General features: G+C 44.1%; 1 protein-coding gene across 1 annotated transcript in view; it reads right to left on the bottom strand.

Moving 5' to 3' along the window:
* Window positions 1–18,127, bottom strand: part of ZFYVE26 (zinc finger FYVE-type containing 26) — a gene marked incomplete in the record, with an annotated part of 1,901,467 nt that overhangs the window by 1,210,750 nt on the left and 672,590 nt on the right.

The raw sequence follows: 18,127 nt of genomic DNA, 5'->3' as shown, positions 1-18,127 counted from the left end.
ATAATCGAGTAACACAGTGAAAATACTCTCCGAATTCCAAACAAGGCTCTCACAATAATCGGACTCTCTTTCTCATGACTTGGTCATGCCTAAATTTTCTGATATGCACCATGAGACCTTGATGCGAACTGTCAGTGTCAGTTGAGGAGGTTTTGAAGGCCATCAAATCCCTTAAACTTCAGAAGCGTCCAGGCCCAGATGACTTTCCAATCACATATTATAAAAAAAAATTGCTGATAGTCTTGCCCCCTAATGGCAAATGCTTTGAATGGCTTACTTTGACAACAGACTTTCAGGAGCAACAAATTGACAGCTATTATATCAATGATACCCAAGTCAAATACAAACACTTCAGTATTGTCGAACTATAGGTCTATCTCACTACTTCCGCTTTCAGGGGGGGAGGGGGGAGAAGATACCTGTCAAATCCAGGTATTTGCTCCCACTCCCAGACATAGATTGCCACACTTTCTGCAGCAAACGACACCATGTCCCCCCCAGCGCTGTCTTCTGGGAGATACACGGGTCCCAGAAGACAGCAGGGACCATTCAGAACATGCAGCGCGACCCGCGCATGCGCAGTAGGGAACCAGGAGTGAAGCCGAAAGTCTTCACTTCCTGGTTCCCTTAACAGGAATGGCGGCAGCAGCACCCGTGAGTCGATCCGAAGATTGGCTTCGGGTGCTGACAATGTGGGCACAGGCAAGTGTCCATATATTAAAAGTCAGCTGCTACAGTATTTGTAGCTGCTGACTTTTATTTTTTCCCAGGAAGATCTCCGCTTTAACATAGATATTAAAATATTTGCCAAAATATTAGCATGCAGACTGAACCCTATTATTAAGAACTTAATTCATAAGGATCAAGCAGGCTTCATCCCCTGCAGGCAAGAAGGTGACAATGTCCGAAGGGTGATTCTCTTACAACACTTGGCCCACTCCCTTCGAATTCCCATGTATCTGCTGTCACTAGATATCAGAAAAGCATTTGATACTGTCTCTTGTGCATACATGTGGTTTATAATACAGAAAAGGGGATTCAGCTCAAAATAATTGCATTAGACAACTTCTTTATATGCTTACCCTCAGGCGTATATTAAAAACTCTGGCTTCCATTCCGAGTGTTTATCATGTGGTGGAGGTTTTGAAATCCATATTTATATCAAGGAGCTCCAAGGGAACCATTGCAATGACTCTAATTAAATTGCCATGCCCCATTGGATATATATGTATGTTTGTATGTATGTAGATGTTTTTAATATCATGATAAAATAAGGGCCCAGCGCACCTTTTTAGAAATACTGTTTCTCCTGTCTCGTGGGAACCAGGGAATGTCCCCAGGTGTTAATTGAATCCCTTGTGTTTTCTTTGCAGACGTCAAGGCTCCACCTCACCAGGGGGCCGCTGACGTGCAAATGTCAGAACCGCTTAGGCTGGGGATCAAAGGGAATTGTTCATTAACTCATAGACTTGGAGGCACCATAACCTTACAACCTGTGCATGAACATTTGGGTAGGCTTCAGAGGTAGCCAATCAGAATTTGATGCAACTGTGAACCAATGAACATTAGGTTTCAGAGGTAGACAATCAGAATTTGATGCAACTCTGAACCAATGAATGTGTTGCATCTGTTGATTGGTGGAGAATGCATATAAAATAGGGAAAGTATTCTCGTATCTCTCTTTACTTTTTCCCTAACATTTTCTATCCTAGGATTTGTCTTATAATATTGATAGCCTGTGTATGTCCATTGTAACCTTATCTGAGTTTGGCCTAAATTATCTCGGTAGCCTGACAACACTGTACCTGTAACATCACTTTATTCTAACGTTTCTTTTCTGTATAAATAAATCTAATTGTTTCTCTTTTTGCCCTGTTATTGTTCCTTTTCTATTCCTATATAGAGAAAGGTTTAATCACTTATTTTTTGTATCGTTAATCATTTAAGTGAGGTATAAACATTGCCAACACACTCAATGGCTCAAGGCACCAGGCAAGGTTGTCCCTCTCCCCCTTGACATTTGCCCTTGCTATAGAACCTGTATAATTGTTAATCCGTGCCAATCCAGATATCAAGGGGGTTGAAATAGCCTCTACCCATCATAAACTATACATGTTTGCGGATGATGCCTTACCTCCCCATGCATAACCTTACCAAATCTATTTAAAGTACTAGACAGATTTACCTTGGTATCCAGTTTTAAAAGATAACCAGCATAAATCTAAAGCGCTCAATGTCTCACTGCCAAATGAGCAGATGTCTCACCTACAGGAATACTTTCCTTTACAATGGATCACTTCCTATCTTCCCAATTTGGGAATTAAGATAACAAGCTGCCCCACTAATTTATACAGAGTGAACTACCTCCCTATGCTCTCCCACCAGACCTCCCTGATGACTAGCTGGCGATCGGTCTGTGTCTCCTGGCCTGGGCATATCACTGCAATCAAAATGACCCAAATAACGCTTTATCACGCTACTGCTGAAGTGCCCTTGTGGGTTGGTTTGGAAGCTGTCAATTTATACCCGCTGTCTGTGTCCAACATTCTCTGGTTACATCATACTGACTGAGGGCCCACAACTAATCCAATCACCAGCATTCTCTCTCCCTGTGGGACAAATTGAAAAGTCCTTTCAAATTGGTACTGTATCTCCTCATTGCCCCCTAATTTATTTTTGTTGTCATCCTGGCTTTTACCCTGCCTATACTAATCTGGCCTCATTTTGGCTGTGGTGTTCCCTGGGCTTAATGAGTTTATTGGACCTGACCACTAATTCCAGTTTACAGTCCCTCTCTGCCCTTCAGAAACAGGCTTGTCCCCCTTCATGGGAATATTATTGATACCTCCAAATTTCTCACTTTCTTGCCACATATACAGGCACCTGCTCTTCCCTTATCAGCTTGACTCTGAGGGTCTTTGTAACTCTGATCCACATGCTCCAGGCCTCATCACCAAACTTTATTCTCCTCTTAATTCACTTCCCACTACTATATCTTTTTACACATCCAAATGGGCCTCAGAGCTTGGGGTAAAATTGGAACAGGAGGATTGGGATAGTATCTGGGCAGCGACTAAATCCTCCTCCCAAAATAGGTTAGCAGTAGAGGCCAACTATAAAGTCTTACTATGTTGGTATTTGGCCCTGGCAATGATCTCCGAATTTTAACCTGGCTACCCCTGTGTGCTTTCGTGGCTGTGGAGAGTTGGGTACACATGTTTATATCTGGCGGACATGTCTGATCGTGTGGAGGTTCTGGGTGGAGATCTTTAGGATGGCCTCAACTTTGTTTAACCAAAACTTGGAAATGGATCTAGGAAACTTACGAAAGCCTTTAACCACGTCAGCTCTGGAAGATTTACCCCCGTTCCTGACCAGGCCATTTTGTTGTCTTTTTTTGCGATACAGCACTGCGTTACTTTAACTGACAAGTGCATGGTCCAAATAGAGCTTTCTTTTGGTGGTATTTGATCACCTCTGCAGTTTTTATTTTTTGCACTATAAACCAAAAAAAGTGACAATTTTGAAAAAAGAAACACAAACAACATTATTTACTTTCTGCTATAAAACATATCCAGTAAAAAAAAAAAAAAGTAAAAATATAATTTTAAAGGGCCTTCGGGAGAAGTTCCTTAAAAAATTGTTCTACTAGCACAAATTTGTTTACTCTGAGTACAAGGAGCTATCAAAGTAATTCATATTACCAGACTAATTTCAGCCGATGTGATTTCAGGTCTGAAGCATTGGCAGAGTGACTTTTTGCCCACTCTGCCCCTGGTCCCCCCCCCGCCTCTTTTTTTCCTTCCCCACTTTCTCCCTGTTTTTTCTGCTTTGCCTTCTTGCCTTTTTGCTTTTCATTTTTATTAAAAAAACAAGGTATAAAATTTACACAGGGACAGAGACTCTCTAGCACCTGGTATCCTGGGTCCTTTTTATGTATACATATCCACTTCATTTGTTTGTTACGGCTTGCACTGTGTTGCATTTTCATAGAACACGTCCCATATTAGCATTGCCATATCTGTGATTCCTGTACTTACTGTGTGTTATTCTGAAATAAAGTTTTTGGAGGAAAAAAAAAAAAATCTAATTTCTTCATCAATTTAGGCCAGATGAGCAAAAAACGAGCGGTCGTGAGCCGGTGTACACCTATCAATCCACGGAATGGAACAGTCAATCAGAACAAGTTTCTGAGGCTAACCATGCCTCCTTCAGCCGTTCTGATTGGGCGCGGCGAGGACTGACTTCTCAATCCCGTGCGGGATTATCTTCACAGCCTATCTGGGCCCAGATCTACACACTTGATACCCTGTGATTGGAACTTGTTATCAACTTTCAACTTTCTCTCCCTTCCGTTCTCTGTTTCAGTGTGGGTTCCCAGATCCTAGTATAGGCAGCCTCGCCTCCATTGGATACCACACAACCAGTTTCATCTTCATTGGTTTAACTTTATTTGGACTGAGCACCTGATTCTTACAGAAATATACAGGCGGTCCCTGGGTTACAAACGAGATAGAATCTGTAATTTGTTCTTAAAGTGGAGGTCCGCTGAAAAAAAAAATATTAAAAGCCAGCAGCTACAAATACTGCAGCTGTTGACTTAATATATGGACACTTACCTGTCCAGGGAGCCCGCGATGTCGGCAGCCAAAGCCGATCCGTCCTTCGGCTCTCGGCTGCTGCCGCCACCATCCTCGGTAAGGGAATAAGGAAGTGAAGCCGTGCGGCTTCACTTCCTGGTTCCCTACTGCGCATGCGCGAGTCGCGCTGCACATCCTCTCAGGTCCCTGCTGTGTTCTGTGTCTCACTCGCTTGTGGGTTCATATCTGGTTTTCAGTGCATGTAGTCAGTTCATATCTGGTTTTCAGTGCGTATTTTTATATTACGTATTTCATTTTCAGTGCGTTCTTGTCCGCTCGTTTCTGATTCTCAGCCCGCTCTTCTCAGGCCTCTCTGATTTTCAGTGCGTTCTGTTAGTTCATTCTGTTTTGAAGCCATATTGCGGGTACGTGCTCATCGTAGAGTTTGTGCTGTGCAAGGGCTTGGTGTTGGGGTTCTTACTTTGACCCAAGTCCAGTCCATGAACAGGGCGAGGAGGAGTTCATGGACCAAGAATTGGTTGCTCCAGCGTGACCAATTTTCGCACATGCTTTTGTTGCGGGAGATCCGTGAGAATAATCCTGATGATTTCAGGTATTATCTCCGGATGACGGACCCTGTTTTTCACTGTTTGTTGGCTTTGCTGTCCCCTTATATTACGAAGCAGGACACCTGCATGCGGCAAGCCATCACTCCTGAACAGAGGCTTGTCGCCACCCTGCGGTACTTGGCAAGAGGGAGAAGTCTGCAGGACATCAAGTTCTCAACAGGCAACTCCCCCAGGCTCTGAGGATCATTATTCCAGAGACCTGTTCTGCCATCATACAAGTCCTGCAGAAGGACTATATTAAGGTAAGATTTCTCCTTTAAAATCACATTATATGTATTTAATGTTTGGTAATGTATTGTATTTCTTTCATCATTCCATTATTACCATGATTGTAATATGCTGTGAATGTCCTCTTTATCCTCATGCATGCTGGAAGTTTTTAAAGTTGCTTTTTTGTCCTTCATGCATATTTGCCTTCACTAACCTCCCCAGCATTCTATCCTGGGCCCATACACACCTAGCCTAGTCACTTAATGTATTTTGTCAGCTCCATAGTAGTGCTTTACCCTAAACACCCTCTAAAATGTGTACAAATGTTATTTGTGTCCTTAAATTCAGGCAGAGTGCAAGAGGCTTTTTTTTGGGGTCCCAAAATCATTTGTAACCCTCCCTCCCCCCAACCGCTAAGTCAACCAATACCAATACTTTATCTGCTGACTTTGGCAAACCCATACACACTATACCGACCACTTTTGTGTTCATATTTATGGATGCATTCACCAAAGCATGTAGTGAAAGGGCCTGCCTGAATACTTTCTAATGGTACTGTTTAAAGTTTTGTTCTCCTATTATCTTGATAGGTAATTGCAGAATGTAAAAATGTGCTTCAATTTGTACAGTGTGTATTCATATTTTTGGATTATGAGACTTACCTGTCCAGTGGGCTGCCAATAGTGTAAGTAAGGAGGGGCTGGCCAAAGTAACACACATTATTTATGCATTCAGCTCTCAATGAAGTGGAAAGGGTTACCTGTCCAAAACATCCCCCCTAAAATTTTTACAATGGGCCATCAGAGGGGGTAAGGAATATGATAAGTGGACCTTATATTTTTTTTATTTAAATACTCCTTCAAATAAATGTTATACTGATGTTGGCCAAGAATTTTTGTGTCTAATCTGCTTGCAATGTTATGTGCAAAAGTCTTAATTTTCCGTTTTCTTGTTTGACTCCACAGTTTCCTTCAACCTCACAGGAATGGCAGACTGTGGCTTCCCAATTTGCCCAGCAGTGGGACTTTCCCAACTGCGGAGGGGCAATCGATGGGAAACACGTCCACATAGTCCCACCCCCCAACTCGGGGTCATACTATTACAACTATAAGGGGTTTAATAGTATTGTGATGTTAGCGGTGGTGTCGGCAACATATGATTTTCTCTATGTGGACGTGGGGGAGAATGGCCAGATGTCGGATGGTGGAGCCACTGCTCAGACCGAGTTCCATGAACGGCTCCAGAGTGGTGGCTTGGGATTGCCACCTCCGGAAGACAACGTGGCTGGTCTGCCATTCGTCTTTGTCGCTGAAGAAGTGTTTGGGCTGGGTGATCACCTGATGCATCCGTTCTCAATGAGGACCCTCACCTCAGACCAGAGGGTTAACTACGGACTGGCCAGAGCCAGAAGAGTGGTGGAGAATGCTTTCGGGATAATGGCCAGCCGGTTCCACCTATTCCTTACGCCAATCAACATGGCGGAATATAAACTTAACCATATAATCCTTGCATGCTGCATTCTCCACAACTTTTTAGTTAGAAATTCTATGAACTATGTGGCCTCAGTTGGGCCTGAGGCCGGATTTCAAGACCAAACCCTGACGGCTCTTGAAGCTGGCCTTCCTGGCTGGCCCCCCCAAAGCTCCTGCAAGGTCTGTCAAAAATATATGAAGTACTTTGTGGGTAGGAGGGCCATTGATATGCCAGAAAATGTTTAAGAAACATTTTTAAAATAAATTTGTATTTTAAACTGAAAGAATATTTCCTTTGATTTACTGCTTGTGTCTCTTTTAAGCTGTCTCCTAGGTTATCCAATGGGCGTGTTTTTTTGGCCATTTTCTTCAATAGTGCAAACGTAATTTGTTTGATACGTGAGGTGACAATCTCTTCTTCAGCTATTATGTTGTGGGTCTGCTACACACACACACCTTGTTTTTGTTGTTAATGTATGTAATGCATTAATGATAAAGATATTCATCATTTTCAGGACCATGAATTTATTTTTTGGAGTGACGAAAATGGCCTAAATGATGCAAATTATAAAGCACTGTGGGTGTTATTTACTAAAGGAAAATCCACTTTGTACTACAAGTGCACTCGAAAGTGCACTGAAACTGCACTTGTAGTGCAAAGTGGATTTGCCTTTAGTAAATAACCCCCATTGTCACCGTAAACAACAACTTAAGCAAAAAAATGCTATTGAGCATTGAAAGAAGAAGCCACACATTGTTGAGTAGAAAATGTTTTACTCTGTGCAACTCACATGTGCGTTTAGAAAAGGGTTTTTTAACAAACATTTTTGGAATAAAATTATTTTTTTTGACAGTAGAAATATCCTTTTTTTTGTGGCAAACAGGCATGTTTTTAAAACCATAAAACAATACACAACTCAGGAACTTACAAAGTACAACTTTGATAAATTGAATGCAATATCAGACATTAGTATGTCCAAACTGTGTTGATCTTGCCTTCATCAGATGGGGTGAAATTTTGAAGATGCACACAAATTGATATCATGGATGAACAATGGACGTGTTTTGGGGGTACAACCCCTTCCTCTCATCTACTTTAGTTGCGAGGAAGGGGTTGCACCCACAAAATGCAAACATTGATAACCGGTGATGGTAGATAGCACATGTTGACACACTGTGTGCATCTTCAAAATTTGGCTTTCAAATTTTTTTTAGAAAAGTTACAAAAATATAAACAATTTGATAAATTTTGGTGTGTTTTAGCAGAGTTCCAAGCTGAAGACGTGATTTTCCCTTTTCTTAAAGCTGGAATAATTACCTTTTTTGGTAAAGTTTCACCGATGGAGACCCCTAGTATCCACTGGAGCGCCTGTGTGGGACATCCTAAAAAGTTTGTTCTGGTGTCCCACACTAGTGCTCCTGCGTCCAGATGTGTAAACAGCTGCTGAGTGTCCTCTCCTTACACTGAATCTTGTTTGCATTTCATTATAGTTACAAACCCATCTAGACAACAATGTACTAAACATCTTTTAATACAAATAGGCATGACCAAATGTAGTTAACCTACATCTGCAAAAAACATTGTATTAGTGGGCGAACGAACAATGCTTACTATGAACGATTACTGTGCCCACGAACCTTAAAGTTGCCATTTTAAACTGTACAACAGTAAAGAAAAGCACATGGAGCAGCATGCAAGTAATAATAATAATAGAAACACACGACAAAATACTTACTTTTTTGCAGCACTCTTGATCCTTCTGTACTGATCCTGCTCCCTCAATTTGAGGTCTGACCAGCGTTTCCTCTGTTGATCCTTGGATCACCGTACCCCAAAATTCTTTGGCAGACTTTTCACAACTTTAGTCATGATCTTGGCCTTTCTCACATTTGGGTTTGGGTAAAGTCCATGCTTCCCATCATAGTCGGCCCTCTTCAAGATGTCCACCACCTCTACAAAGGACATATTTGAAGCCTTAAATCTCCTCTGGGATTGGGACGTTTGTGGCTCCGGGCTTTTGTCGTTGCTGCTGCTGTCTTCATGCACTTGTTCTTTCTCCGCCATGTGCTCTCCCACTGCGCCGAAAGAGAAGGGGCGGGGAATATACTAGATAGAAGGTCAGGGGCGTGCGGAGTTTCATGCATGTATAGTTTATATAAAGCACAACACGCGTGTGTCATATGTACGATCTGTGAGGGGAGGAAGGAGCAGCGGAAGCTCCAATCGTGATAACGAAGGTACAATTTTAACTTCGGCCTATACTGCTTATACAGTAGATTGAGGCCTATATTGCGACAAGATTAGGAGAGTTTAGCCTCTGACATTAGGGTTTGTCTTGTGTTGTGTCTTGCAGAGAAAATGGATGTATTGAATGATCAGGACTTTATTCCCATATTCATTGATATGTACAGGGAGCTGCCCTGTCTGTGGCAGGTAAACCACCCCTTTTATAACAATAAAAGAAAGAGGCAGGCAGCCCTGGATCAATTGCTGGAATTTGTGGAGCCACAGATCCCCACAGCAACCATCAACTATTTGAAGGCCCCAATTGGTGGCATGAGGAGCACTTATAATAGGGAGCGCAAGAAGGTCCAGGATTCCCAGAGATCAGGAGCTGCAGCAGATGACATTTATGTACCCAGGCTGTGGTACTATGACAGACTGCATTTTCTGGCAGACCAGAGTGAACCCAGGCCAGCACTCTTCAGTGTTCCTTCAATGCTTCCTTCCACCCCAGCTGAGGCTTCCGACGTCCAACCTGGGCCTTCCAGCCAGGAAGATGTGGAGGAGCCCAGCTTGAGCCTGGTATAGCATTGTTCAACATATTTCTTGGCAAAAAATTAATGATGTTAACTAGATATTATTGATCACTAATTTCTGATTTAACAAAGTGTTTTACATATCAATAGACAGTAGTGGCCACAAATGATTGGGACAAGAATGAAAAATGCTGGGGTCAGAATGATAGTCTTTTCTATTTGTTAACATTCAATTTGCAACAGTCATTAGCTGAAAATGATGTGTGATTGATGAACCAAAAACTAAAACTATGTCCCATTTTCATATATAGGAAGCCTCAGCCAGGAGGAGGCTGTGGAAAGTGGCAGCCAGGAGGTGGCCGGGCCCAGTAGCCTGACCAAATCTCAGGTCCCTCCCCTCTGCCTTCAAAAAAAAAAAAAGGCCCAGGAAGGGGAGGAACTTAGAGGAGGCAGCACTTGGGCTATTTCGGCAGGCTACTGCGGCCCTCAGAACCCCCCCAATATTCAAGAGGACTATGCCTGCATGGCACCCTGCAAAATGCAGGAAATGGAGGAGGGCCAACGCCTCTTCTGTGAGGAAGTTATCTTACAAGCCCTAAATAAGTGGTTGAGGGGCAAACTCACAAGCCAAAGCCAGGTTTGTGAGTTCGACCATCGTCCTCCTCCTGCCACAACTCCAACACCAGAGCCACAGGAAGCAAGCCTGGAAGGAAGACAAGAGAGTGATGGCCTTGGTTCAGTCTGGTCTGACAAAAGACGCACACTGTTGTAAGACCACAGCCTGGGGACATATATGTCATCTGCTGCTGTTCCTGATCTCTTGAAGTCCTGGACCAGATTGTGCTTACTATTATATGGACTCTTCATGCTATCAATTTTGGATGTAAAATAGTTGATGTGTGCCCTGGGGTACAAAGGCTTCGCCAATTTCACCAGTTTATCCAGCGTAGCCTTCCTCTTTATTTGGTTATGACCCATAAGAAATGGCTATATTTTTTTCACAAATACTTGCCTATGTGTTTTACTTCAAAAAGGACAGTTTGTTTGTGAGTAGGCAGGTACATTTCTAAAAGATGATGTCAAATTAACAAGGGACACCAACACCAAACAACCTCCTTGAGGTTAAAAAATACAAGTTAATAATGGTGTTGTGGTAACTTCACACACAAAACGACAAAAAATACTATGGAGATCAGTAGAAAAAAAAATCTAAAAAATAACAGGAGATCTTGATTAAAAAACAAAAAAAAGTAGATCACTATAAAAAAAAAAAAAAGTAGATCTTCATAAAAAAACAAAACAAAGATCACTATAAAAATAAATTCAAAACATTATTATGGAGATCTGACGAAAAAAATTAAAAAATATTATTCATGATATCACAAGAAATAATAAAGAAATCAGTTTGTGAGAACTCTGTGAATATCAGCAGCAAAACAACTTCATAATTCTAGCATTATAAAGAAGAAGAGAATGCGCTGCATTAAAAGATATAAAAAAGTGCAGTGTGATGAATGTGCTATCTCCATTACAAACGCTAGTTTTACCAGACCGAGCGCTTCCGTCTTGTACTTGATTGAGAGCATGCGTGGAATTTTGTGCATCGGAATTGTGTACACACACTCAAAATTTACGACAACGGATTTTGTTGTCGGAAAATTTGAGAACCAGCTCTCAAATTTTTGTTGTCAGAAATTCCGACAAAAAATGTCCGATGGAGCCTACACACATTCGGAAATTCCGACAACAAGCTCCCATCAAACATTTGTTGTCGGAATGTCCGATCGTGTGTACGCAGCATTACAGGAGTGAATTGTTCTTCCTTGGGGTAGACTTCCTCTCACTTCCTGTTCTCTGCCTCCGTTTGTAAGTCGGATATTTGTAACTAGGGGACTGTCTGTGTGTGTGTGTGTATATATATATATATATATATATATATATATATATATATATATATATATATATATATATATATATATATATATATCCTAGATCACTGTTCTGCCTGTGTACCAAATGATCAGTGGGTGCCGGTGTTATATTGATTTGTGCCCTCCGTTGAAAAGTGCCTGCGCATGCGTGGAACAGAAGGGCACCCCAGCTGAGTTGCCGATCAGCTGGAGTGACGTCACCATAGCACATGCACACATCGCAGGAGGGTTTTTTCGACGGGCGATACCATTTCACGAGCACAATTGAAAGCTATGCAAAGAGCGGAGGGACACCGTAGATGTGAGATAGTGCCTCGTAATCCCACGGCGCAACAGCGAGGCACAATATGACAATATGACAAATACGGTGTCCCTCCGCTGTTTGCATAGCATTAAATTGTGACTGAGAAATAGTATCTCCCACTGAAAAAAGGCTCCTATGAGCATGCGCTATGGGAGGTCACGCCAGCTGATCGCCAACTCAGCTGGAGTGCCCTTCCATTCCGCGCATGCACTTTTTGATGGCGGGCACATATCAACAGAACACCGGTAAACATTAGGGCTGTGGGACACGCTGTGTAGAATCACACCAGGATCGAGTCGCCAGCATGCACATACGCCCGATACCCAGAAGTGCAGGATCACATATATATATATATGTGATCCTGCACAGCACGACTGCCCTGTAGCAATAAAACTACTATAGGGTGGTCGGCAAGTGGTTAAAAAAAACAAAGCGACACTTTGAACACTTGAGACCAAAAATAGGATGACCCAAGCTACGATTCACAGTAAAATAGAAGTTACCATTCTAGACGTGATCCCTCAACACTGCAAAGTTTGGCAGTCCTGGATAGACCACTTCTTATCACCAGGCTTCGACTCCTCTCTCCTTGACACTTGAGGATATGCTGAGGCTGTTGCTTGTGACCTGGACGTGGATTGAGTGGCTGGGCTCCTTTTTCTACTTCTTTGCCATTTTCTTCTTCCACTCCCTTGTATCTTCTCTACTTTCTTGTAACTTCTTCAAGTATGAGGTTAGGGGTTACCTCCTGTGACTATTTCACATCTCACATTACTGGCTAACCCATTGGCGTTATATTTCCAGTTACATGGGATTTATGTATCATGTGTTTTGGTGGGCTTGTGCCCCCTTTCCTTCTCCATTCAAGACTAAATTCATTATAGGACAGTTCTGTTCTGTAAGTTTTTGTTTTCTATTGCTGTGTCAATATTTATGGACTTTGTATATCTTTTATGATTCCACTCGCCTTTAGCACTACTGCTGTTATGTATGTACTGCAATCTTTTCAATAAAAAATATTGAACAAGAAAAAATTCCACACAATGGGATTGGTGCAAACTCGTAGGAGTACAGTACGTGTAGACTTAGTAATACATCATTTTACACATGCACAGGTCACAAAGATAACTGACGCATTTCAGAAACAAAATGGCTCCTTCTTCAGGGATAACTCTGCAGGCAGTGTAGTTTAATCTGTAAACCCAGCTTAAATGGGCTGGCAGTATCTAATCCACCTCCTCCCAAGGGAATATATGTGTATGGCATCCCACATGGATGTGTTTCCTCCCCCAGCCGACCCTAGCATCCACCGGTGGGTAGACCGGCTGACTCTCACAGAATGGCCACACGTTGCTGATGCAACGTGTAGGGAAGTAGCGATACCACATGGATATGTAGTCCGTATATATCGACAAGTTGTGATATCCATGTGGTACCGCTACATCAACAATGTGTTTATGGTGTGGGATGGCCCTGAGGACCTATTGAGGATATACCTGGAAAGGATGAACAAAAATGACTTTAATTTAACTCTCACTATGTCTCATGATTTGAACGAGGTGACATTTTTGGATATTACTGTCCAGAGAGGAGAAGACGAAATATTAGCCTTTACCGTAAGTCAACGGCTGGCAACTCAGTCTTGGATGCCTCAATCTTCCATCCAAAATCTTTAGTGACCTTAATCCCCAATAGCCAATACTTGAGGGTTAGGAGAAACTGTTCAAATGAGACATCCTTTAAACAAGAAGTATCAAAACAATGTCACGGGCTGTTCTCAGACTCTGAGGTGCCTATGGAAATTCAGTGCGCCTGGCTGTGCAGGGTGGGGGATCCAAGTTACTTGCGGCTCCTAAGGGATTGTGCTATACCAGTTTTGAGAAAGTGGTGGAAAACACTCAGTAAAAATGGGTAAGAAATAGGTGGTTAATTGAGAAAATGAAATAGTGAATACTTAGCATTACTCCCCCCCGATCAGTCCCAAACTTAGGGCATTGAATACTATCTTCTTCTCTTGATTAGGATAGAAGCCCCCTAATACTACCCCCTACTCCAGGGAGTGGAGGTGTCATGGTTATGCAATAGAGTTTTGTCTGTCAGCTTACCTGTCTCCATGTGTTCATCTCTGGAGACCAGCTGACTCTCACCTGCCTCCCTTTATAATCTCTCCTCTAGCATGGCTCCACCCCAGCTCCTATCGGAGAACTCTATATTAACCTCTGCACTGCAGGCCAGCCCTGCTGATCAACCTTTGTGTGTTTTGGCTTCCTGTTTCCTGTCTGCCATGTGCTCTACGCTTGTTTCTGTTACCGACCTTGGCGTGTTCTCAACTATTTCTGTCTGCTCGTGACCCTGACCTTTGGCGTGTCCCTGACTATCCTCGTTTGCCTGTGACCCTGAACCTTGGCGTGAACTCTGTTGTCCTTGTCTGCTTGTGGCCCTGACCTTGGCTTATTCCCTTACTATCCCTATCCTCCTGTTGCCTACTGTGGGTGTGACCTGGGGGACCCTTGGGGTTGCGACCTGGAGCCAGTTGCAGCCCAGTCCATTCTCACCACTAGAGGCTCTGGTAAACACCTGCTGGCTTTTAAACTCCGCGTCCCAGGGAATCTTACGCTCTAACCCTGGTGGGATCCGTGTTGGTGTTCCAGCGGCCCTGCCTTCCTTACCACCTGGACTCCCATTCGCAGCAGTCAGCCATAGGGTCCACTACCTTGCGGTGCATTCCTGATCCCAACAGTGTGAATCTGTCACCTAGCCTCAAGGTGACCTGACAGTTTGATCAGCCATGGACCCGGCTGACATGCCGCTTCCTGTAGCCGATCCATTGCATGGGCATAGTTCGCAGACTCGAGACCCAGGAATCTAATCAGACTCAGGTGATGCGATTCCTTCAAGATCTAGCTTCCCGCTTTGAGTAGCTCCAGGCCTCCTTGGGAAACCCGAACCTGCAGCCTCAACTACAATCAGCAGCTGCACCTATCGCACCAGTAGCAGCCCCACATTCATATTTACAGCCAGCTCTGTCCCGTTTCTCTGGGGACTCCAAGGCCTGCAGGGGCTTCCTCAGCCAATGCACCATTCATATCCAAACTTTGTCTGATCGGGCTAATGTAGTCTATATCATTTCCCTCCTCTCTGGTGAAGCTTTAGCCTGGGCTGCCCCCCTGTGGGAGAAGAATGACCCGGTGGTTTCCAGCCTGTCCGACTTCTTGAAGCTCTTTTGTAATATCTTCGAGGAGCCAGCTTGGGTTTCTTCAGCGGCTAGTGCCCTTTTAAGCCTTTGCCAAGAATCTTGTTCAGTGGGACAATGTGCACTTCAGTTCCGTATCCTCACAGCTGAATTGAGCTGGAACAATGAGGCCCTGGTCGCAACCTTTTAACATGGTCTCTCTGACCGAGTGAAGGACAAATTAGCAGGAAGAGCCATCCCCGCCAGTCTGGACGATGTAATTTCCTTGTGCAATCAGATTGACATTCGTTTCCAGGAGAGGTCCCTAGAAAAAAAAAAAAAGACGCCAGCACCCCCTAGGTCCTAGTCAGCCAGAACTCTTCCCCTGTCACCCTGTGGAGCATCCTCTGCCTGCTGAGGAACCTATGCAGCTGGTCCAGACCAGACTAACCCCTGAAGAACGTGCTAGATGCAGAACTCTGGGCTTGTGTCTTTATTGTGGGGGAAGGGTCATTTTCGTGACTCCTGCTTGCTTCATCAGGAAAACGCTCGGGTCTAATACATTTAGAAGGTGGAGTATTGGACCCAGAAACATCACCTTCTTGTCTTCTTCTTCCGGTGTTCCTCCATGTAGGCCCTTCTCCGAAATCGGTCCTAGGATATCTGAACTCTGGGGCTGCCAACAAATTCAAGAGTTTTGCTGACCGTAGCAGGCATTAGCCACCGTCTCTTCAGCCAGGAGACAAAGTCTGGCTCTCCACCAGGAACATCAGACTCCGGGTTCCTTCTCTCAAATTTGCCCCAAGATTCATTGGTCCGTACACCATAACTTCTAAACTGAATCCGGTTTGTTTCAAGTTCCAGATTCCCAAAAGCCTCAAAATCTCTAACTCCTTCCATGTTGCCCTTCTGAAGCCTTTAGTCCTCAATAAGTTCTCTCGCCCTCTCTCTACTGCAGTGCTGGTCTCTGAGGATAATCAGGAGTATGAGGTTAGCCAAATTTTGGATTCCCCATTCTGTAGAGGCATTCTCCACTACATCGTGCATTGGAAGGGGTTTGGTTCTGAGGAGAGGTCGTGGATCAAGGCTTCTGAGGTCTTTGTACCTCGTCTGTTGAGGAAGTTTCATTTGGTTCCCCTCTAAACCTGGTCCCAGGCGGGGAAGGGGGAGGCCTCGTAAGGGGGGGGGGGGGGGTACTGTCACGGTTATGCAATAGAGTTTTGTCTGTCAGCTTACCTGTCTCCGTGTGTTCATCTCTAGAGACCAGCTGACTCTCACCTGACTGCTTTTATAATCTCTCTAGCATGGCTCCACCCCAGCTCCTATCAGAGAACCCTATATTAACCTGTGCACTGCAGGTCAGCCCTGCTGATCAACCTTTGTGTGTTCTGGCTTCCTGTTTCCTGCCTGCCATGTGCTCTACGTTTGTATCTGTTACCGACCTTGGCGTGTTCTCAACTATTCCTGTCTGCTCGTGACCCTGACCTTTGGCATGTCTCTGACTATCCCTGTTTGCCTGTGACCCTGAACCTTGGCGTGAACTCTGTTGTCCTTGTCTGCTTGTGGCCCCAACCTTGGCTTATTCCCTTACTATCCCTATCCTCCTGTTGCCTACTGTGGGCGTGAGCTGGGGGACCCTGGGGGTCGCACCCTGGAGCCAGTTGCAGCCCAGTCCATCCTCACCATTAGAGGCTCTGGTGAACACCTGCTGGCTCTTAGACTCCGCGCCCCAGGGAATCTTACGCTCTAACCCCGGTGGGATCCGTGTTGGTGCTCCAGTGGCCCTGCCATCCTTACCACCCAGACTCCCATTCGCAGCAGCCAGCCGTAGGGTCCACTATCTTGCGGTGCACTCCTGATCCCAACGGTGTGCCTCTGTCACCTAGCCTCAAGGTGACCTGACAGGAGGGAAATGAATAGCCAGGGGGAAGGGAAAGTTAAATGAGGGAGAAAGCTCTACAACTCACCTTAACCACTTCAATACAGGGCACTTTCCCCCCTTCCTGCCCAAGCCAATTTTCAGCTTTCAGCGCTGTCACACTTTGAATGAAAAATGTGCGGTCATGCAACACTGTACCCAAACAAAATTTTTAAAATTTTGTTCCTACAAATAGAGCTTTCTTTTGGTGGTATTTGATCTCTGGGATTTTTATTTTCTGCTAAACAAATAAAAAAGATCAATTTTTTTACAACATTTTTTTTTTCTCGTTTGTTACAAAACTTTATAAATAAGTAAGTTTTCTCCTTCACTGATGGTCACTGATGAAGCTGCACTGACGGGCACTGATAAGGTGGCAATTATGGGCACAAATATCATATTGCATATCGCAGCTAATCACAGTGTAAACAGGAAAAGCTGTGTATTGGCTTTTCCTCACTCGTGTCTGTCAGATGCAAGTAGAGGAGAGACGTTTGGCTGCTCTTCTGACGGGGGGGGGTGTCTGCGCTGTTTGACTATCAGCGCTGCCCAGCACTTGGTATGCCACCCATGGCCTCCAGGGATGCCAATCAGTGCCCACAATTGATGCCAATCAGTGCCAATCACTAATGCCTGCCAATCAGTGATGCCCAACAGTGTCCATCAGTGCCGTGCCCATCCATGCCGCCTATCAGTGCCCATCAGTACTGCCTTTCAGTGCCCATCCGTCAGAAGAGTAGCCGAACGTCTCTCCTCTACTTGCATCTGACAGACACGAGTGAGGAAAAGCCAATACACAGCTTTTCCTGTTTACACTGTGATCAGCTGCGATTGGACACGGCTGATCACATGGTAAAGAGTCTCCGTCAGAGACTTTACCTAGATCGGAGTTGCGGTGTGTCAGACTGACAAAAACAGAATCACTGAATGTTTTATAAGGCTTACCAGGCCTAAAGGGGACAAAGGAGGAAAAAAGTTCCCCTCCTCCCAATACCCTCCTTATAATAGGTTAAGCCCGAATCACAAATCATAAAATTACAATGGTGGGTGAGAAGTGGTGGGTAGGAGGCAGGGTGTAAGGGGGGTGGTTTCTAGGAACAATTATGTGCAATACATATATTGAATGAATTTAAAATGGCACAGAATAAGAT

Source organism: Aquarana catesbeiana, linkage group LG13 (genome assembly GCF_042186555.1).
Source record: "Aquarana catesbeiana isolate 2022-GZ linkage group LG13, ASM4218655v1, whole genome shotgun sequence".
NCBI lineage: Eukaryota > Metazoa > Chordata > Amphibia > Anura > Ranidae > Aquarana > Aquarana catesbeiana.
This window is presented reverse-complemented; position numbering and strand designations above follow the sequence as displayed.